The sequence below is a fragment of the Acanthochromis polyacanthus genome, chromosome 12, assembly GCF_021347895.1.
Source record: "Acanthochromis polyacanthus isolate Apoly-LR-REF ecotype Palm Island chromosome 12, KAUST_Apoly_ChrSc, whole genome shotgun sequence".
Taxonomy (NCBI): domain Eukaryota; kingdom Metazoa; phylum Chordata; class Actinopteri; family Pomacentridae; genus Acanthochromis; species Acanthochromis polyacanthus.
This window is the reverse complement of record NC_067124.1, coordinates 2,055,206-2,079,429: the sequence shown is the minus strand read 5'-3', so window position 1 is coordinate 2,079,429 and position 24,224 is coordinate 2,055,206. Positions and strand designations below refer to the sequence as shown.

General features: G+C 42.6%; 1 protein-coding gene across 2 annotated transcripts in view; it reads right to left on the bottom strand.

Annotated features, from left to right (window-relative positions):
- Nucleotides 1-24,224, bottom strand: part of zfpm2a (zinc finger protein, FOG family member 2a) — a 126,199-nt gene that overhangs the window by 95,434 nt on the left and 6,541 nt on the right. The window lies entirely within an intron of this gene.

Genomic DNA, 24,224 nt, shown 5'->3' with positions numbered 1-24,224 from the left:
TATATTTAAAATAATACAGTCAAGAGAGAAAACTGCATCATTTTCATGAGGCATAAAAACTCCTGCTCGAGTTGTGTTTAAAGTGAATAATCATATCACTGGCAGCTAGATGTGGATGCTGTCTCTGTTTCTGCCTGTCACACATGAGCTATGCTGCAGCCTCTTGTGCATCATTCTGGAGCTCAAACAGGGTACACTTCTATCCTCTCGACACCTTTCAACGTGTTTGTTCTATTGTAGCAGGAGTGAGCCCCTTAGCTTTAATAAAGCAATAATTTCAGTTCAGAAAGTGGGACTGGTGTGCCTCTCCTGTTTCTCTTTCTTCCCGCACTGAGCCTCATAAAAGACCCCCCTGATGTCCACAAACTGCTTGCTCTTTTCATTAGTCTTATAAATTACTCCTTTGTAGAAGCCTACATCTGCAGGAGCCCCGGACATGAAAAGAATTAGCACACAGATCTCTAATAGACACTGCAGAGGCAGAGTGCTGCTTTTAAATTAGGATACAGTTTTATGATCTTATCTGATGCCTTCTGCTGATTCGCCGAGGAGTGAAGTGAGGCGTGAAGTGACTCGATGAGTCTACCATCGCTTAAGATGATACTGAGAGATAAATATCGCAGTATCAAGGGGAGATTGTATGACTGGCGTTAAAAGCTCCTGCCAAGGCAATTGAAGACAGTGTGAAAGAAAGCGGGGAAATACATTTCTATACACACAGTCTGTACACATTCCATTACACAGCTGAATAAGAACTGTGTGTACAACTAAACGATTCTTCCTCTGTTGCTGGCAAATACAGCAGCACTATTGCACCACAGAAAATAGACCTACAGTGTTGTGCGATAATAAGGGTAAAGAGAGATTAAAGATAAACTTCATGGTCAATAAGACACAAAGATTAGGTAGATAAGATGAGATAGAATTGAGGTTTAATAGACTCAGAATAAGGGCATCTCACTTCCCCACTCTAACAGATAGTAACTAAATGGAGCATTTTTGAACTGATAGAGATACTGGAGGCCTTACTGAATATGGAAAAATGTAATATTCCACCCAGACATTAAAGGGGTCTGATGGCTACTTCTTGGGGACCACGTAGATTACCAAAGTTTGTTCGCATTCTCACATGTTTAGTTTATTATACAGTATTCATTGCATGGAGAGACCTGAAATTATTTCAGAGACAGCAATGATAAGAATAATGACTTTCTAAACGACTAGCACCACACTCCTAACTCATTTTCTGATAGTGGCGTTCCTGCTATATTTAGTTGTGTACTGTTTAAAATCCTGTCACATTCACTGTGTGACCCACGCTTGTTGGTGCATTTCTATAGGGTCTGCTGACGAACTGGGCCGGAGGAATGTCTGCTGCTTCACCCTCTTATCAAGCCTCCTCTGGAGTTCAGACGGCCAATGACACCGCGGAGAGAGCACAAAACAACACAGGCTGCTTTAAATGGTGCACTCATTATAAGAAACACAGAAATCAGGTCTGAATTACAGATCTGAGCTTCCAAAAGATGCACAAGTCATATCTGTAGAAAGCCCATTTCTTAGCAAATCAGCGAACGTCACCTCAAGAGAAAATGATTTACTGTCGTCCTAATTAGCCAACCAGCTAAGTTTAAATAACAGATTGGTCAAAATAATCATTCATACAGTAAAAATGCCAAAAAAGATGTCATGATTTAGTAGTTAAATGTCTTTGATTTTTGGCATTTCGTCATAGAAAACATGCAATTTAAAGATAATACCATGTTTCTGCAGATCTTGTGATTGGAATCTTTCACAGTTTCACCAAGAGATATAAAGGGTCACGAGCTAGACAGAGAGCTGAACCATAAAAGAAATAAAATTTAATAGATTCCATATTTCTGTTACACAAGTTAGGCTTTCTGTGAGAGAAGTCGACATTCTCCTTTAATTTAACTTTTTCTAATGAAATCCTGGATACATTTACACATTCAGGACTCTGGAAGTCCTTGGGATGGAACAATGTGAAAAGGAAAATAACTTTGATTAAACTGCACATGCTCTTCAATAAGGCCACAACCGCTGCTTACAGGTCACAGCAAGATCTCACTTCATTTCTAAGGGGTCACGAGTCAAACAGGTTTGGAACCACTCCACTAAACAATTAATCAGTTTATTGCGAAAAAATAATCATTAGAATAATAGGAGCTAGGGTCCTACAATAATTATCCGTAACCTCAAGTGCCACAGCTTTTCAGTCCAGACTTTCAGGTGCTAATTCATGAGCTTTACCTTCCAGAGAAAGGCTTGGTTTGCCAAAATCATCCCAGCACAAAGACTGCTATCTGCTCAATTTTAAGAGGATGTTTTAGGGAAACTGCACCCTGTCTGAACTTCCTCTCAATCAGGGTCAGTGTCCAGGTATCGCTGCACCCCCACAGCCCTGTTATCCACACCCTCCACTCCCGACTGTATCATCCACATTCATCAGACTCTTCCTCTGCCGACTGGAGAGAGAAATCTCAGCTCTGTTCAAACAGTCATGCAGCAGGAGCAGCAGGCAGGAGCAGCCAATGCTAATAGAGACATTGGTAGCTGAATGCAGGCTTGATCACAGTGGCTCTTTTGTTCATGGCATGGCCTCTGTCTGATAGGGATCGGCCATGCGGAGTGGAGCTCCGGAGTGGGATATGGTAATGCCCCCACTGAGTCTATAAAATGGGGTGATACTCTGAGACCATATGATGGACAGAGGATTAATGAGTCACAGAGGAAGGGGAGCAGGGAAGAGAAGAGTACGGACAGAGGTGGTGGAATGAGCATATCTTTCAAGAAAATACTCTGTACTGGAGTCTGCGCCTCAGTGGACTAAAACAGAAAATGAAAAAAAAAGCACACAGATGTGCCAACCGTGCTTCCAAAGCTCACCCTTTTAAAAAAATGCAGCTGTAAAGAAATATGTGTGTATGTGCAAAACTGTATGAGTGACTGCTAATTTCATGGCATGCTTTTTCAAACGTCCGCAATGTGGGGAGCTTGTGGCCGGGCTGTGATAGCGATACCTCACATTATCAGCAGGCTCCACAGTGTGATGTGTGGATCACAAACCCAGCCTCCTCTATAGCTCCCTAATTAGAGGTGAGGTAATTGAATCTGACAGAACAAAGCAGCAGATCTCTATAAGCATGGAAATCATTTTTGCTCCCACCTATACAGTTTTTCATCCAAAAGGTCCATTGAAAATGTGTCCAAGCTGGCCTGGGGATAAAACGTAGCACCTGAGACTAAACATGAATGCATAATGCAGCCCTAAAATCCAACAGGGCCACACAGCTCAACCCTTGCCAACTCTGCTCCCTGTGTCTGGCCCGTTGTGCCAACACCGGCTTCCGCACTTCCGGGTGAACACACACAGGAACTTTTGCGGGGGAGGAAATGTAGAAATATAGACTTTGTCTTGAGTTTCTTAATGCTGTGAGCCAGGTAGGTTTACATGCACATTCATTTGTTTACCCCCACAGCTGGAGAAAATACCACGGATAAACACTTGCTCGCTGTTAAAATAGAAAAAAAGTCTTTTGTCTCATCTAGTAGGATAGGTTGGCAAGGTTGGGAGACAAGAGAAAGAGAAGGAGGAGAAAGTAGAGAGAGGCGAGGAGAGACTGGGGGCCATCCTCTCTCCTCAGCTCTAATGACCTTTGGGAAGCAGAGGGCTCCCTCAGCCTTGGAGGAGACTTAGTGTATATGTTACAGGGCTCAAGCCTCTAATTTAATCCTTGATCACTGTAATGAAATAGATACCATTTACGCAACTCTTAATAGCTTAATGTGCTACAGGAACCCTCAAAGGAATGTTACATTTCAAACATCTTTCTTCATACTGTATAAAATGTTACAAAAAAAGAGCCGTTTTCCGAGTTGTACACTCTGTGATCAAACTAAATGTGGAGCTAATGCTGTAACACAAGTCAAAAGTAAATTACCATATTGTATATTGTCTGTGAATGGCTGCTTGTGTGTAAAACGTGTGTGTGCGCTGGGAGGAGCGTGGAACAGCTTCAGTGGAGACTGATGTGTTCTCAGAGCTGCAGTCTGTGACCAAGAATAAGCAATGGTATTGTTTAACTTGATTTTCCGGTTGCTAAGCAATGTAATTCTCATGATTAGAAATGGCTGCCTTCCTAAATTCAGGCGCTTACAATCAACAGTCAACAAACTGCTTGAAAACTCAGCACCAACGCTCATCTGGAAATTGTAGTGAAAAAAGAGGGGGGGCGGGTTCACGGTGGGGTGGGGTGGGGTGGAGTGGGGAGGGTGAATAAATGTAGTCACATCATTGTAAAACAGCCCCGCACACAACAGCACATCCTTCTGTGAGGTCGCAGCGCTGAAGATGACAATGCATCTAAATGTGATCTGTGACATCATGTCTTTAGAATGCACACTAAGTTTACATTATTGCACATTTAGGCTCTGTGCAGCACCACTGAGACACACCCGCTGGCTGGGAAAGCATCATGGAGTGACGGCTTGTGAAAGTGTTACCCACATGCAAAAAAAAAAAAAAAAAAAATTCTATAAGAGAAGGACTTATTTTTTGTTCACATTTCTCAAAAACTGTTAACATAATTCTGGTCGAGTATCTTATTCCAATCAGACACAACGTTGGATCCCAGCATGTTTGCAGAGTTGCTAAGTTCTGTGTTGTTGCGCCCAGTGTTTCTGTCTGGACTGTTGAAGGGGAATAACACGCTCTTACTTCTTTATCCAATGAATTTGAATTGGAATGGCATGAAAACATGCTGGCATTTGACTATGCCATTAAAATGCTGGAGGCACCTCTGAGCGTGCCCGAGGGCTTCAGCAGATGCCAGCCAGTTTCTCTGTGGAGTTAGCTGGGTCCTGCTTCACTCTACTGACTTTACTTGCCTCTCTAGAGTTTACAGAGACGCAAACACGTCCAAGTGGACACTGGTACAATGTTTGGTCCATAAAAGTCACAAGGCTTGTCCTCCAAGTAATATGGGCTTAGTTAATGCCGCCTTTGCAGGGTAACTTGCTTTGTAGGTGCAACGAAGGGATTAAAATGCTGTTAAAACGGCCAGTGTGCTGCATTTAAGTCCTTCCTGTTACACACTTGCTTCTGCTCTGGCTGAATGATTTATTAGTGTCATTCTGTGACTTATAAGGAAATAAAAGTTAACCATGTGCCTGTACACTGGATGTGACAGCTGAAACAAAGCAGGTAAAATATGTGTGGTCTTAATTACTGGTTTATAAGCGAGCTTTTCACCAGAACGTTCACTTTTAATGAAGCCATTGAGTGAGGCTCCTCCAGGGAGCTATCATGGTTAAGTGGGGGCATCCATCTTCAGCCATTGGCTCATCTGCAGACGAGTGGAGGCTCTGTCTACAGCACGCTCACCTCATATTGGCTCACTTTATCTCCACTAAGTAAAGTCTGTTGGAAGGTGCTAAGTGCTAACAGTGGCAAGAAAAGACTTTTCTCTGCAGCTCTGATGAGTCTGAGGGAGTTTTCATTCTGTTGAGGCACCAGACACTTGACTGTGTCTTAAGTACTCAATAAGATGCTGGTGTTTAACCTGAAAAGCTTCAAATTCATCACATTCAGTGGCCTGCAAGCCTGTGGGGGCTGAAATGGCAATATTGTAAATGCTAAAACTGCCTCTGCAACAATTAGCTTTTAGTCCAGCATCATTTCAAAGAATTTAATGGGGCGCCTTCAGAAAAAGAAAGATGATTACTGTATCAAATAATGTAGATAAAACAATATTTTCCCATCAAGGAATTTCTATGAAATGGATATATCTAAGATGTCAATTTCATTCCACTATTATGAAGGATGGGGGGTTCCTTTTGCAATAAATTCTTCATTAATTCAATTCTAATTTGCCTCTGGTTCCTATTTCTACTATTGATAGTTCCACTTCTTAATACCTCGGATAAGGGGGAGAAAATCATTGCAATAACTCAGTGGAGACTGTGAGCAGCAGATAGGATCTAAATATTACCAATGCCAAAAGAAGTGTGAAGTCTGATGAACATTTCAAAAGAACAATTCTTTATGGATCAGCTAAATCTTTTCCACTTTTTAATTAAAAGTAAAGAAAATAGAAGTTAATTATCCTGTAAAGATTAGCTGGTGGGCATCTTTCTGTAAATTAGTTCTAATTAAAAGGAAATTGTCAAATGACATTCAAAGCACTGTCCTTTAAAACACAGACCGAGATGGGCTTTTTCTCCCCCTCCTCCTCCTCCTCCTCCTCCCCCTTCCTCCCCCACTCTGCCTCCCTCCTAATTCTTGATCTGGCCAAGTGAAGCTTCTTCTTGCTGGAAGATTAGGATTCTGCCAGTGCTTCAGACAGCACGCGTACACACACACACACACCGCACACACACACACACACACACACACACACACACACACACACACACACACACACACACACACACACACACACACACACACACACACACACACCGCACACGCTCAGTGCTCCCTGGATAGCGGGCCTCTAGCACACTGTGAAATAGTGCTGCATCAATGAGGAGCTAGTGGCTGCTGGAGATAAATACTCCTCATTGATAAATGATTGCACTGATTAGCTGCTTGGAATCAGGCTTAAACTGTTATACAGTATCAGGCTGATATTGGATTTTTATGAAGTATCAGATATTTGCTCCAATTAAGAGAATAAAATTCTGAAAACTTGATTGTCATTTTTCATATTTACTCATCTATTTTTAAAATCATGATTTTCTAAAGTTTACCATACTACTCAGGGAAACTTACTTTCTTTGTTTTCATGAATATTTACTGTTTTACTTCAAATAAATGTAAGAAAAATAAAGAGGAATATTACAAACTGATGAACAGAATGGTTATAATTAAATACGGTAGACACATTGGAAAATAATTTGGCAATGATATCAGTACTATTAATTCAAATGTGTCTTTTAGGGTTTCAGCAAACAACAATTAATGTAATCCTTAATTTTTTTGAAATTATAAATAACCGATAACAGTGAAAAACACCCATCACAAGTTCCCAGAACTCAACATGACATCTCCACACTGCCTTTTTGTCAGATTAATAGTCCCAAAGATGTTTTATTTACTTTAATGTAATAAAAATCCTCTGGTTTGAGTATTACACTAAAAAGTTGAATGCCCAAAATATTACATAGTACTTTATTTTCTGTGGATGTATATCGCTGCTATCACTATCAGCCTTCAAAGACATTATCAGTGAAACCCAACCTACTAACTCAACTTGTGATTCTCGGCTGCCACCACAATAAAGGAACACAAACATATGAAGAGGCCCAGCAGTTAACCAAACCTCCACTATCATCACTTCACAAATAAATGATGAATCAGTCTCCTGGGGTGTGTGTGCACTGTAGCTTTCATCTGATTTCATGTGGATTTCATCATTCATTGTCTGGGCTCGGGCTGTTGCTCCTATCCACCCGCATTGTATCAAACCAGGATTCCAGCAGTATAGTCCAACAGAAGATAGAGCAAAACAGAGCTGAGGCCCCTCCATCTGCTCCAGCTAATGACGATGCTCTCTCTGGCCTGGAGCAGAACTGTGTGAGGGAGATTTACACCCATAATACCCCTGGGGGCTCTGGAGCTGCACCGCGCTCCAAAACACCGTCACTCCATCACTTTCTATATGATAGCTGGCAGAGCAGGTAACAATGGACCAGCAACAATGTCTTTTTGTATTACTGACAAGGGCCTTATTTGGTTGACATAACCTGCCTCTGTGTCTGAGGAGTGGCACCGAGCACACAGGAAAATGGATGACAGCTACACCATTGAGACATTGTGCAGTTGCAACAATCACACCAGACTATGTTTTTAAAAAATACCTAGCAGTGTGTGCGATACGAGGCGGCCGAGAGCCGCGGTGACGGAAGGAGAGGAGGCTGTCTTTAAGGTACACTAATTGGAAAGATGGCAGGAGGGGAAATCGGGCATCATAGTGAGCTAAACTGAACAGGGGCTGCCTTGTTCCATTCACTCTTATTATGAAGGTTTATAAGTCGTAATTGCCCTTCAATTTGGGAGCTTTAGACCCACTATAAAGCTCTGTGTGGGACTAGCCTTGACGTCTATCTCCTAAAACAACTGAGTTAAATGGTGAGAGGCAGAAAGAATGACTAGTGTGTGTTGGGAGGGAGAGAGGCTGAGGCAGGGGGAGATGTAGAGAGCTCCACTCCTCAGGGATTGAGTGTTCACACACAGTAAATGGAAGTGGCACAGCTCTGACCTTTGAGCCGCAGCATACGAGTAAAGTGAAGGCACTGTCAAAATATTGCTTCAGAAATGACAATCCACCTCGCCAGTCCCAAGTCTTGACATGGCAGGCAAGTGGAGAGCCGTAACCTGCTGATCCCGACATTACAAATGAGGGGATTATCATGACAACAAACCACAGCTCGACACACTGCATACCCTAAAGATATTCTGGCATTGCCCCTTATTATCAGCAAAGTCCCACACAGATAGCCAGAGATGACACTTAGAGCAGGCACCCGAAATCGAAAGGAACAGGAGTCGTCATGTGTCAGGCGCCCAAATAAAATTTCAAATCAGGCTTCACAAAATAACTTGGTGCTATCAGCATCAACTTTGCCGTTATGATATTACAGTTTCTGAACTTTGGGATTTGGCAGCAGAGCAGCTTCTTTGCATCTTCATTTACACCCATGTAATACTCAAGTCCACAGAGAATAACTCAATCGTAAAGAATACCAAAATATCACAAGCAAATTACTAGTGCTCTGAGAGGGAGCTTGGGAGGAACAAAGACAGACAGCCATAATTATATCTTGGCGTGTATAGCATGTCAATGGGCCACCTTCGTTCTGGAGGGCATTCCCCTGGGCCCCTCAGGCATCAAAATGATGTCCAAATTATTTTGTGCTCTATTGCAGAATGGCGCGATTATCATATTTACTGGTGGTGCATTATGACAACATTGATGTTTACACCTGTCTCCGTGAGAAGGCAAGGTTTACACTCCGTAATTTAGCAAATGTACAGTATGCATATGAGTTTGTTGGCAGGGATTTAAATTAGGTCAGAAATGGAATACATCAATAGCAACCCATATGTGCATCTTTCTTTTTCTTTTTTCTCCCTCCCCTCCCCAGCCTTCTTTGCTCAGAAGCTTGGCGATGAAGCAGCTTGACGACTGCAGAAGTGTGATATGTGCAAATCACATTTGCAGATGAGCTTGAAACTCCCTTTTAATATTCAGATATCAGACATCCCGCACTGAGAAGCCCGCTAAGACGCGATTCGGGGGAGAAAAGCAAGATCCGCGTCATTAAGGGAATCGTTAGAGGCTCGGTTTACATTTTACATATTTCACAAAAATGTACAACCAAGTAAAAACATCGGCAGTTATCTGTGATAACAATGCAAATTTTTGTCAGGGAGCACATGAAGATTCTGTCAAAATCCAAAGTCGCTCAGGTCTTTCTTTTCTTTCCCCCCTCCCCCTCTCTGGCTTAACACCCTCAGCTTATTGGCGCTTTGATTTCTTTCATATTTTTTTCCCTGAGAAGTCACACAGGCTTGTGGAGTCAAAGACGGTGAAAGGTATGTTTGCCACGAGGCATGGGAACACGTGTCCCCATAGCCTGCCAATAGCTCATCAAACACACAGGCCTGTGGATGGATGCAAGCCCGGCTGGCGTTTAGGACGTCGAAACAGCATCCGCTCTGCCACACAAACCATCACTGACTCCTGTTTACTTGCTTCACTCAGACCCACAAAGCACAGCCTAGTTTCCTGACCATTTTCTGCACACAAAAACACGCAGCGGTGGCAACAACGCCACCAAAAGGCTGCATTTTTTTACCTCTTACCTGCCTCTTTGTGGTGTACAGTAGCACCCTGACAATATTTTTTGCCACTTTACAGCCTTAACTTTTTTCACTGGATGACAGAACGTAGCCCCTGCAATTTCCCCCTACCTCCTTCATTTCCCCGTGTCTTAGCCCTGCGCCAAATTTGTCTCTGTGCCATTTTAATTACAGCCAAGGCAATCTTTATGGTGGTATTCTGCGAGAACACCAATCTGCAAAAAAGGTGATAAGTAGAACCGCCACCCAGCTTTGGTATCAGTAATAAACAGACACTTAATTGAATAATTTGACCTAAGAGGCTGATCCTGGGAAATAGCATGTTGGAAAATTTATTTTGAATATTGAAGACAGTTCAGTGTTTTGCATGATGCCTGCAGTAGAGAACACACAGTGGATTTGGCTGGTTGCCCGCCAACTCGCCAATGTGGGCCATGGTGAGTCTTTACGGAACAGATAAGTGAGCCTTTGGTATCCTGGAAGCACTCAGATGTGTGTGTGTGCGTGTGTGTTTTGGAAGTGTTGGGGGTGACACATGTATGCATGAGTCTGTGTGCAGGCGTGTGCGTGCATGTGTCCGATATGTACAAGGAAGGAGGGGGGAGGAGGGCGAGAAGTGTGAAGTGTGCCCACTCGAGGTCTGTCTCCAGCTAGTAACCACATGGGCACATCCCCCTGTGTTTCTCTACCCCAAACCCATACACACACACACACACACACACACACACACACACACACACACACACACACACACACACACACACACACACACACACACACACACACACACATAGCAGCTTTCCGCAGAGCCTTAGAGACAATGACTCGCGGCACCTTCCTGTTTAAGGATAGCTGTCAGAGGATGATGGCTCCGATTCAACACTGCAGCAGGTTTGCACAGAGCTCCCTGATAAAACGGAAAAAGAAAGCAAAAGCCTCCTCTTGTCTCCCCCCTCTCTCTCCCTCTGTCTCTGCCCCCTCTCTCTCTGTCTTCCTCTCCCTCTCTCTACCACTCTCCCTCTCCCTCCACAGTTCAACACTGATTTGACTGCTAGCATAATTTTGCAGAGGAGACTATTTGCAGATGCAGCAGAGTTATCAATCCGAACAGACACACAATCCGGGTCCAATGTCACTTCTCCTCATTATGTTAATGGTTAATACATGCAAATGAAAACATTCCGGCAATTTGATTTCTTTGAAGATAGTTTGCATATTGTCTTAGCCATAATGATGGTACACTTTCTCCCCAGCTTCGATTTATGCAAGGCTAGTTAGTTCATTTTTATCAGCTCTGAGTTCATTTCTAGGGCTACTGGAATGTGTTTTCCCCTTCCCCTCACTATTTAACTAATTAGGATTCAGGTACCATAAGCAGATTTTTCACGCTATTGGTGTTTTTCTTAATTAAGAAACAAATGAATTCTCCCCAGCAAAATAGATGGAACAACGGGATAGGGTGCCAGGGGCCAGATGCGGCGCTTCTTAATTAGAAGTCACTCCATTGTCTGAGGTTTTTTAATGAAGCCCCAATCTAAATGGATATCAAAAAAGCTTCTAGTGAAGAAAAAACACACACACACACACCGGCCATTTAAAATAATAAGGAAATAAAGATAATGAAAGACAAAAGATATGTACTGGCAGCCCCAGCTCACACCTCCAGTTCAGTGCATGCGGTGCTCTCGTCACCTCTGGATGAGCCCTATTAAAACAGCACGATCCCTCGCCGGCCCCTGCCTGCCTGCAGCCATGTCTAATGTTCTGCCAAGCCAACAGTGAAACACTCTCTTTTCAACTTCTCATCAAAGGTGGAAGTTTCATTACCCCGTGGATGGTTATCAACTAACTATTTCTGAAAACTGTTGCAGCTGTCAACTTTTATGCTTGAGCCTTCCTGGCTTGAAATAACAGTGGCGGCTAACGGAATCCGCGCTTATCACATCAGTGTCATTCATGATAGGCTGATGTATTTCGCAAGGAGAGCCAGTGCAAAATTTCCAATTAGCTGGAACAAATTGTCACCTGAACACAACATGGTAGATAGAAATAGTGTGCACAATTAGATCTGAGCACCTGGGATGCATGTATGCTTTTTAAAGCGGTGCAGATGGAACAAAAGAAAAGTTTTGAAGTTAATTTGCAGCAGGATTTTATTCCCCGTGAAGCCCAATCATCTCGGTCAGCCTTGTGATGCTGCTGCGCTGGTGACTGAAGGCGATAACATCGGGGCTGTTTTTGACTGAAATAAAACCCGTAGCATGCCCATATGTGCTGCCAACCCCATCAGTTCTTCTTCAGACGGCATGGCTTAGGAGCTCCCAGAGGATGGGCCAGTGCCCACTGATACGGGCCCAGCAACCGTCTTGTCCAGGCCAAGTATCCCTGCGCCCAGGGGCTGTGCCATCAATGCCATGACTTGTGCCAGACTGGATCCCACCCAGCAATCCATTTCAAAGGCTTTTTTTTATGGATCAGGTATGCAGTGTGATTTTCCTTTCCCTTTGTAATGTGCCGTGTCAAAGGCGAGCTAGGCTGACTTTAAAGTCATATACTAGTTTTTTCCGCCTTTCATTTGGGAAGGAGACATAATTGATTTCTGACTTTCCAAATGTCAAGTTGGAAGAGATTAGAAAAAAGAGAGAACTCCAAAAAAATCAATCAGCAATATGGGCAAGTTGATTTGAATGGTATTTAGAGTATTGTGCTTTTATTTACAGTATAAGTTATTAATCAGAAGTGAGCAAACACTCTGTATCATTGAAATAATTCCCAGGGGAATTTGACATTCGAGGAGCAAAACCTTACTGAGAAGCAAATTGTGTCGTCTGAATCTGCTATTAAACATTAAAAGATATTCACTTCATCATTTACTCATGCAGAATATATGAACAAAATGCAATTTACTGACTGATTTCTCTGGATCCATGCAGTGAAAAACAGTCTTTTTTTAAAAGAAGTAACTTTCCTAATAAAAAGTCACATTTTTAAAACACCTCTATTTATCCACAAATTACCATAATCCTCTGGATGTTCACTCGTGTGCTCTCTCTCATTTAGAGCATTACTTGTTTATTTATATCTGTGAATGAGATTAGAGGGGAAGATTACTTAGCACAGAGACATGAATAGCGATCAAAGACTGCAGGATAATGTAAGTCTTTCAGTGATTGCTCAGCTCTTTTCAAATCTACCGGTGGTGTATTAGAACAATACAAGTGGCTGTGCTCCATACACTGTGACAACAATAATACGAAATCCTCAGGGAGTGAACCGCATGTAAACACTCCAGATCAGCACACAGTACACTGGCACAAAGTGTCCTCTAATGCAGCAAAAATTAGCTTTGATCCTGATGAGGGCACCGCAAAGTAGCAATCAGTTCAGTGAAATGACATCACTTGTCGGACATAAATGCGGTTGGAGACGCGTTGGGTTCAGTATCTGCACAAAGCAAAGTGTTTTACAGCCCGCGCCCTTTCTAGAAGCTCAACTGGGGAACATCAGCCACGAGTAAACAAGCAACATTATGTTCTTCTGATTATTCTAAACAAAAATGTGGACACAAATATGACACTCTCATCCAGATGATTTATGAAGAACATTATGACAGCTGAATAGTCTTTTTTTTCTGTTTGTCTGCGCCGCACACATTTGGAGGAAGCACTGGTCCAGCCAATTATCGGTGGCAGGACAGAGAAACCTGTCACTCAGATACACATGACAAATGAAGAAGGGAGGACGCAGCGCAACGCCAACAATTGAATCTTCAAAAAGCACACATGCATACAGCTGCAGCTCACGGCATCAGCCCGCAGTTTTGACAAACAAACTTTTGCGAGGAGAATGTATTTGCAGCTGCTGTTGAAGGGACAGATCTCAGAACCAGTTGGCTAATTATTTATCCTGCTGGTTTTATGGCTCTCATTAATTTCCCTCCTCTCTCTCTTTACCTTCCATTCAAAGTCTGAAGTCAACCTGCATCTGGTGCTGATAACGGCGGGGTCTCAGCAGCCTCGCAGCCTCCCCTCTAACCCACCCACACGCACCTCCACCACAGAAAAGAAGCAGCTTTCATACACACACACCCACTGAATAATGCCATTAGAAATAGCACCCTATGCCTCAAATCCACAAAGATGCACTTGCGTAAGTAGGGAAGCATGCTTCTACAGTATATTGGAAATAGGTTGAGCTGCACCTTCTAATTCTCTGGGATAATGGCAAGACTCTTGTGTGTTAGAAGGAAAAATAGTTTCTGCAGAGAAGGAGGTGGATGGAGAAGGAGCAAAGGAGCTGAAGCATAAATTGAAACGCGAGTTGAGCATGGAATCTTACTTTATGAGTATTAATGTTTCCATGGCATAGCGTATTGGAAGTTGGCAATGAATGTCTGCTAACTAAAGACAGTATTTTACAAAGCAAAGGTCACAGCTACTCCCGGCTCAGACAAGATGAAAAATGATTGAATTTAACAGATTTTTCTTAATATGGTTAACTTAAAAAGGGTTTTTATTCTGAGAAAGGGCAAAAAATAGTATAAAGCAATCATCCAGCGCTATCAATAAAAGATGTAAAATAAAATGAAATAAACTAAAGTTAGAATGATGAGCTAAGCTGCTTTTTGGTTTGGCACTGGTTGCACCTTTACTCTTTTCTTTCAAACTATCTAATCTCCCTCTCCTTCACCCTCTGTCAGTTTTTTTTGGAGGTTTGGTGGGCAGGCAGTGGGGGGGGGAGTGACTGAGATTGGCCCATTCTTGATTCCTTGGTGAGATCACACCCCAGCAGGTCTGTGCTGAGGCTATCTGCCACTCCCTAATGGCCCAGTCTGGCTGGGTGCGCCCTCCAGCTCCCCCCATCGCTGCTCTCCTCCTCCTCCTCCGCCCGGAGCTGTCCATCACGTTCACCCCCGTGACAACAATGAACGGCGGCCCCTCATATGCAAGCACCTCATCGTCGATCCACCAACAAACCAAACACCCAATTTGAGCCATTTCTTCCAAGAAGTGCACTGATAGAGACTCCACACTGGTCACACTTTCAAAAGCACCAGAGAGACACAGTGGGCGAGAACTGCTGAAAAGCAAATATTGTCGACTTCTGCTGACTTCAAACAGCAGTCAGATGGCAGAGACTACCTAGGCAGTAAAGAAGCTGCATTACACACAACACAAGAGAAAGGGGCCTAAAGAACCCTTGGTGATTGCTTTCATGTTTGTCTTTACAGGGAACCCAGAGCATTCATTTCTCTTCTTCTATGCAAAGAAAAGTAAACATGGCACTCTCTGCAGGCTCATGAAATTGAACAGTTCTGAGCATAACGGCCAGTCTTTTCTTTCTTCTGTTTTAAAATTAGATGTGTTAGCTCTACTGGAGCTTTGGCATATTGTATATTTTCTCAAAACGCTTCAAATATGAATTTGCATTTAAGTGATGATACATATTTCATGCTGAATCTGTCACTATTCAGGCACCATTCCAGTAAACTCTGTTTGAAGTTTTTCAAACTGAACTTTTCCTCAAACGGTCCTGGAGACACACGAGCAGGTCAGCGAGTCGATGGACGCACAAGCACACACACATGCAAACACAAACACACTACATTTAATGGGAGAGAAAACTTAACCCAGTTAAGTTCAGTTTCAGCCTCCACAATGGCCCAGTGATGCTCTCCTGCAGGCTTATTGGACTATCAGTGCTCAGGGGTCATGGGCCTGGCCAGTCAAGATAAAAGAAACCCTGATGAAACCAAGCATGTGGGAGCAAAGAGGGCTGCTCTCTGCTGATGGAAGGAACCCAGTCACTCTAAAAGGTGAGACTGCAGCAGTGTGGTATTGACCTGAGTGCCCCGACTCACTGCTTGAACTCCAGCACACTCCTCAACCCACCAACTAAACAGGAGAGGACAGACAATAGGCTCCTACCGATGGAGGCGTTCGGCTGCCAAAACTAATAATTACTGTAAAAATAGCTTGATACATTTTAGACATTTTAATATTACCTTTATAATTATGTCTACATTGATTTTATATTAGAACCATTATAGTGAATCAATTCAGTGAATTAACAAACTAAAAAATACCAAACAAATATCTACTATGGCTCAAGTACTTATTTTTTAATTAATTCTTACTTATTCTTTGGTTATTACCATATTTGTATTTCTCTTTCCGTCTCTGCTACTTTGCACTTGTGCTCCAGTTCATTTTAGAGTTACACTGTAAATGAAGATTTTACAAACAAAACAGGTGTTGATCTTACAGAATATATTATATTAATATAGATAATTGTGTTATGCTGGTATAATTATCCAGACAAGTAAAATGCATGGTTTATGTGATCCTACTTGGACTGATACAAGGTCACTTCTTTGCTATATATTACACAGTTTACAGAAGTATATTTTAAATGAAAGAATCTATTTGTGACAACATTAATATTATTGTGCATTATACTATATATTATTTTTTATTACAGCCACAATTTCTCAAGCAACTTCTCCCCACCAGCACAAGAACAGCATTTTCAAAATTTTATTTGCAAAAGAAATGTATGCATTGTATTTTTTTCTCCTTCATTTTCCCCACTGAGAAGAATCAGGCAGGATTGAACTGGAAAAGTGTGACATTAGCAAGTAAGCATCCTCTGAATCATACTAGGGTGGTTCAACAAATTCTAATCAAACCACACCTATACAGCTTTGGTGGAGCTGATGAGCTGACTTTATGTTTAATTCTACAATAAATAAGATTTTTGCTTGTGAACTTTAAGTTTGGTTGTGGATTGTGAAACCAAATAATAATACTACCACCTCTGTCACATCATCAGAACTGCTGAAATTGAATGACTGATTAACCAGTTGATTGTCAAATTAATTCTGCCATTAATTTGCTCAGCACTGACTCGTCTCAGCACAAAGAAGCCACTACCTGAATCATTCCCTCCTCCAGCAGTGACACTTTAAATATTCAGACTCTCTCTGACAAAGTTGGAGGCTGACAACAATAAGCACAGTTTTCAATATTCCGTGCCATTTGATTGAGCCGATGACACAAATCGTTATTTACCACTTTCAGATCAGAGACTTGCGCTGTATCACTATCACTGAGCTGGTCAATATACATCACTTCGCCCCAAAGGATTACACCTCTTATCTGAAATGATATTCAATAAAGTATAACCGCCGAAAATACAGAGTGGAGTGTTCTTGCTTGGATCTGGCTTATGCTGTGAAAAAAAATAACACTTTATTGGAATTAAGATCCAAGTCAAGATTACCTGAAGAAACAGCAGTTAGATTTCTGTTCCAGTGCCACGTCCTACGCTTTATTCTCAGCCTGCCTGGGGACTAGACCACAGTGTGCTGTTCCCCACAAGCCATGGGGGTGTAATAGAATGCCTTTATGAAATATATAGCGGCGCCCCGGTAACTTCCACAGATCATAGCATGGGCTAGGACATTTGGTGAGCCGAGCAGGAGTTTCAGTGAAAGGGGAAACTAGGTGCTGTGGGCGCCTGACTAATACGGCCAAGCTGAAATGCCCTGCAGTCCTAAAGTCAGCGAGGCAACTGCATAACTTTCTCCTGGGCCCTCTCTGATGCAGCACAATATCATCAAGGTGCACGGGATGATACCACTTTGTGCTGGCTAATTAGCTGCTGCAACTTCCCTCCCCGCTGCTATGCCATCCATTTCAGGCTCCTAGCAAAGCAGCCATCATTAACTACAGTGGGACGGAGTTAAACTTTACACAATGTGGTCTGGATGGAACATGAGAAAGGTGGTTTCTTCCCTTAAACACTCTCATCTTTTTATAACTCTCTCTCTACAGCTGTCATTACATTTTCCTTACACATCTTGTATACAGAGTGGCTTTCAAAGTGGAATTTTCACCCCACATACTAAAATAACTGTCGTCGTTATGTATTCTCTTCTCATTTTCAGTGTTTTATTTTTCCCCTGACATCAAAACCACACACACAAAGCCCCAGCCCTGCACTGTATAGCTTTTCTTTTGAGTTTGATAAAGCCTTTAGTGAGTGTGGTTAGAGCACTTGGGCCGGGGATCTGATGAGACGCGAGGGGTCTGTCACACACAAACACACACTGTAAGTACATTCTAATTAGCTGATGTATGCAGGACCTCATCCACGTTGGAGGGGTATCAAAAAGCAATCAACGCCCCATCCCTGATGAGCTCAGAGGGACACAGAGATCTGCATTGTCTATGGAAAGATGATGCGTGGCTGGACCTCGACTCGGCTTTCAAAACTACCGTAATGCCATGCAATCACAAGACATTATGCACAGATCTCAACCCCAAAGCCACAGGATGGGGGGGGGGGGGGGGGGTGTATTGGGTTCATAATTCAAAAGCCTGATTATGATGGGCGCTCTTGTGAAAAGCTGGTGTGGAGAGCCAGAAGTGGGAGAATTGGCCCGCGAGTGCCACAAAATATGGTTATAAATGCAGAGGAGAAACATGTTTAAAAAACTGTCAGGATCAAGAGCAATACGGTGCAGATAGCAGCAAAATCAGCAGAGTTAAGATGACAACTAGTTGCCATGGAAAACTGAGAAAAATTCAGTCAGCAGCTAGGAATTTCTGAAAGTGATTCTTCTCAGTGGAAGGAAATCAAATAGAAATACAATATCAACCACAGCAGAACTCTTCGTTATCAGCATGAAATTGTGAAAAAAATTAAATATCCTAAACATACGATCTAGGATTTTGTCATCCATTCATAATCTAATTTGACCCGAGGCCATACAGCTGATTCGTTTCAGTAAAGACCATAGGTGTTTTAGCTGCAGGCTCCAACGGAGAGAGGCATGTGTGTCACACAAAGACCATCGGTTAGCGACGTACCGAAAGGGACTCTGTATCACCATCTTATCTTCAAAGGACTGGGCAGGGGCTCAGGGGAGCTGTGCCACCGCCTCGCCTCCACACAGACACACACAGAGGGGGGATTTGGACCTGCAAGCAGGAACCAGAGATCTCTCGGCCGGCACCCAGGCCTGGACCCTCCTCCAACTCGCCCGCGGAGAACAGGCAGGGTTCCTGCACACGCGGCACGACATCAGTGAGCTGATCCCCCACCACCACCCGCCTCCTCCTCATCTCGCTCCTTCCTCCCTCCTCCCTTCTCCTCCTCCCCCCCGCAAACCCCCTCTGCCGACTGCCTGCCCATTTGCTTCCTGGCCTCAGCTTGACGGAGGGGATGGGATCTGAACTCAACTTAGACACAGAGTTTCCACATTTCACAGATGGCTGGGAGAGGCTTTGCATGGAGGTGAGGAAACAGAGAGAGAAAAGGGAGAGAAAGAGAGAGAGGGAGCCTCATCGCCGGCGCCGAAGCGGGGCCGATTTCACACCGCGGTAGAGTGCGCTAAAGCAGGCCGCCGTTAATCCACTCACTGAAGGGAAGGCCTGGAGCTATTCCGCCGCCCGACCGCCATCTCCTTCCACAAAGCCATAAATGGTGCATTATACAACTGGGCTTCAGAGACACTGCTGATATGCTGATAGGTGGCGGACAAAGACCAAAGCAACCACAGGAGCGGAGCCACATGCAGGACTGAGGGCCTTAGCGCAGGAGCAGAACAGCACACACGTATTCAGCCATGATCTCTCCAACGCTGTACCTGCTGAGGTGTGGACTGTTAGAGTGCTATATCTGTGCTTTTGATCGGGGTTAGTTCAACCTCTGGATTCGGGCCTCGAGACAGAGATGGACATGCACTAACACTCCTTCTTCTGCTCTCCAACAAAATAGCTTTTCTCTCTCTCTCTCTCTTGCTCTCTCTGTGTTTCTTCCCACTGTGAATTCGTATCTGTAAAGTTACCAAAAGTCTTGAAGATGAGTCTTTGAACTTATGAAAGGCAATCATTTTGAATGAAAGGAGACAGGAAATATATAAACATGGGGGAATTTAAATAAATTGCCACAAAGAAAATCACGGAGAGGGCAGTGAATTATGTAACGATAAGACAGCCACCAGCCTAAGCCACAAAATGAGATGTTTTACATGAAACGAACAGCGGTCTAGATTAGAGAGCCATCCTGTTTAGACATGAAGCCAATTGGGTTGATATCACATGTAGAGAAAATTTGAAAGATAAGTGGGAACTATGAGAATTGTTATAATCCAACTGTAACAAAAAGCTGAAGTATATTGGCTTTTCCCCCCAGAAGCACTGCACGATAAACATCTTTGATGAAAGAAGTTCATTACTTGTACGCTGTGTAATGTAACATGCTGTATTATGAGTCTATGCCAACCTACAGTGAGGCAGTCTCTAAATGAAGCCTCAGGCATTTAACGGACATCATTAGGTGAAAACATATAAGAGATAATTATGGTAATTACAAATCCCTTTTATTCGCCCTGAGTCTTTGACAAGAAGGTTGTCATATCAACCACTTCAAACAAACAAAGAGTTGTTGTCTCTTCCCCTAAATGATGTCCGGTTCCATTTGGATGGGAATTGTCTTCGGATTATCCTTTTTATTGTTTGGTTAGTAGCTCTGAATGGAGGCTACATTTCTTTCAGTGAAAACTTGATTAAAACAAGTGATTCACAATAGTAGAATTTGACTTGCATTTGCATAGCCACTTCATTACAAGTGAGACCTTGATCTTGAAAGCAGCCCCATACAAAGCTAATGGACATGTCTGTTATGTCTATTAGAGATGGAACCTCAGAGGAACCACGGCCTTCTATTTAATATAGCAGACATCACTATGGGCATCCAAGTCCTGTCTTATTAAATTTCAGCTCCATAACAATAGCTGAAGTAACAACACTGGCAATATTACGGCTTCTCCATGCAAAAAGAAAAAAAAATCAGTCTTTCAAGAGTTTGTTTTGCTTAAACCTAATCCAAGTGTTACTGTTATTTTGTCATAAAGGGTCAACTCCAGAGCAACCCCACTGATATGGGATCTAAGCAGCAAGAACAGAAGAAACGCTGTATGGAACATCTTTATGAAAGCGAGAGCGAGAGGGAAATCGTGAAGGACTTGGGTGTTTATTTACAATATGCATCCAATCATCCTTTGTCACAGTTCCATGTTCGTCTTTTTCCGAAACCACAGAAAGACACTCGCTGGAGATTCCATTTTTGGCCTCTTTGCAACACAAACTCATAATATGGTGCCACCTTATCAGATCCTGCTTACAATAACAGATTCACTTCAAGTCAAAGCTGTTGTTTAACTTATTCGATCCCATGGGAAAGTTCAGTTCAAACAAGTCAGGAGACATGTGCCAGTCCACAGCAGCTGATGATGTCAACGGGTCCCTGCTAGTACCAGACTCCTCCAGCACTTTCAATCATTCCTTGTGAGATTACTGCAATAGGATATTACTGTACAAACTATGACCATGTGTCCTGCTGCCACAAAGCTTAGCAACATATTACAGTTTGTCAAAGCAAGCTATTGCGAAGGAGAGATAGATACAGAGAGGAGGAGAGAAGCCATTGACCTTTGTGTCCTTCATATTTGCCTAGCTCCCCCTCAACCCCAATCTTAAGAGTGAAATCATCTGATCCCAAACTAACTGTCAACTGGCTTGTGATGGTGGCAAAGCCAGCAGACATCAATCAATCAGATTTTCTCCTCGTCTATCACAGGAGGTTTTTTTTCCTGTTTTGCCCGAGCTTATCATCTGACCCAGTTGTTATCCTGTTTCTGAAGCTTAAAAAACTTGATTATGGTCAAATGTATGTCTCAGAGATTCACAGACACATCCTGGACTGAACCGGAATGAAAAAAAAAAAAAATATATATATTATCAGTATTTCACCACAGAAACGAACGCAGGATATAATGATTGTGCTTTTTCAAAATGAGCCTCTTAATTCCACTCTCATGCTGGCAATAAGGAGTTTGAGGCACTTATCTGTGGTTTTCAGGGATGCATGATTGCGTGAACCTAAGATAAAAATCCAATCTGATATCATAAGACAAAAAGGCATTTTAGTTGGCTACAGCACTTGCTCAGTGTCAACAGTTTTTAGTAATTACTAGATAAGCATTCTCTGAAATACACAGAAAAAGAAAATTGGCTGATTCTGAAATAATAGCGGCTGCATTTCTCTCTGGATGTTTACTCTGTCACTTCACAAAGCCCCCTTTGAGATAATAAGAAGCAGGAGACGTCACTTTTTCGTCACTGTCCGACTGATTTGCATAATTGACTGTAAAAATAATCGATCGTCATCAACCTGCTCCGGCTGGAAGATCGCTCCATTATGGCTATTTCTGTTGCAGTGCTCCCTGCTAATCACATGCAGGCAGATATGGCCTCTGATCACATGATGTGTAAGCTCCGCTGTCAACAGCTTTACCAGCTTTGCAATGGTGCAAATCAAAACACAGCCTCTTTAAAGTATTAACATGTTTTGAAGTTTGTTTTATATTTTCAGCATATTTGACACAAATTGTTTATCTATTTACAAAGCTTTGTCATTAGTGATTTTCCACTGAACCCTTAAGATGCTGTGTGTTTTGTGCCGTTCGTCTGCCGGAAAATGCTGATGTACAAATTGAACTGAAAAGCTTGTTACTTAATCCTCTGTTGCCAGCTATCCCTTAACTATACAGCCTGGTGCATTTCAACCCGATGCAAAGTTCTGCACCGTGCTGCCCCCCGCCTCCTCTTCCCCGACAAACACATCCTCAGTAATTCCTGCCAAGCCTGAGATTTAGACTGAACAGCTATTAGGGCGTCACTTTCTGGTGTGCCAGCTACTATCCTGCTCTGGAAATGGTGTTCACCAAATTATCCCCTTTCATTATCCTCTCTTTTTACAACCGCTATTTCATTTATCTTTATTTCCTGAAACAATTTTTACACAATGTCAAGTCAAACTCAAAGCTCAGCCAATAATCTTACTGTATACTGCTGACAACATATTGTGACAATGCCTGCTGCAAAATGTGAGTCATGTTTCCTAGCAGTCCCTTTCCATTCTCTCATCCAAGATTCAGTCAAAACCCTAATATCAGTTTTGACACACTCCATGAAAATGTTTTGATTAACTGGAGCTAATTAAATTGAAATAGACAAAAAGAATCTTAATAGACACATAAAAGTTATTTATATGCCTGCAATGGAAGACTGACAGATTTCCACCCCTGGACTTTATTTCTTGAATATGGCAGAGGAGAGTTCCTGTTGCTGGCGCCGAGCTGTTTCTCTTCTGGGCTATGGAGATGTCAAAGCATCACACAAATGTGATGAACTCAATATCCATATCCATGATACATCAAAACCTCAGCATGGCACAAAAATAACTGCAATACCTCAGGAGCAACCTCAGAAATCCCCTTAATTGAGCAATATCTTCATTCCTGATCCATGTGCATCACCAAGGTGAAAAGGGACTGTGCAAGTTAAATGAAAGAAGAATTCATGATGTGTGGCGGCCTCTCTTACTCACCCTGGCTATTTCCCCTCTTGGCAGGGGCCAAATAGAGAATGTTAAATGAGGCAATTGTGTCCCGGAGGCAAAAAGAGGAAGAAAAAAAGCAGGCAGTGCCCCTGCTCTCTGCTCCAACCCTGAGGAGCATTCTGCAGCATGATGAGGTACATCCCAGCACCCAGGCCTGCCGCTACCCAAATAGCTCAGACCTGACTTCCCATGAGAACAGGCCACTCCACTCTCTGCAATATGTAACGTACATAGAAAACTGGCAACTCATTACTGCCATTTGTAATCACGTTGGTGTTTCGCTGCATAAAAATAGATTCAGGTTGAAAATAATGTGCTGGAAAAATATTTACTAGAAACAGAAATTTAGGGTGAATCTCAATACACCAATAGTACAATGGTGATTGTTCTGTGGCGGAAAATAATTACTTTTAAGTACATTTTGTATGTTTCTACATTTGTCTGGCAGTTATTATTAATTTTATTAGGATTAGGATTCTACACACAAAACAAAAACAAAAGCTTCAAAATGTTCATGTTGATAAAGAAAAAAAAGTAAAAATCAGCATCACCTCTCTATCCCATAGTGAACGATGCTATTTACACAATGTTGCATCAGTGGAACATACAGCATGGGCTTATATCTGTACAACATGTAGGCCATTCTGCAGAATGCATAGTTTTATGTCCATTTTTCTGCCAACGGCTTTTAAATTTTAACAGAGGGGTTTTTCTACCTAAAAGATCTGAATACTTCTTCCACAGGTCAATGTGGATTATTAAATGTCAGGAAATAGCAAAAAGAGTCCAAATTTATATCGTCACAAATCTTGTTTTGCACCAGCAGCCCTCTAAAATCTAAATCTATTCACAGAACACAACCAGAGAA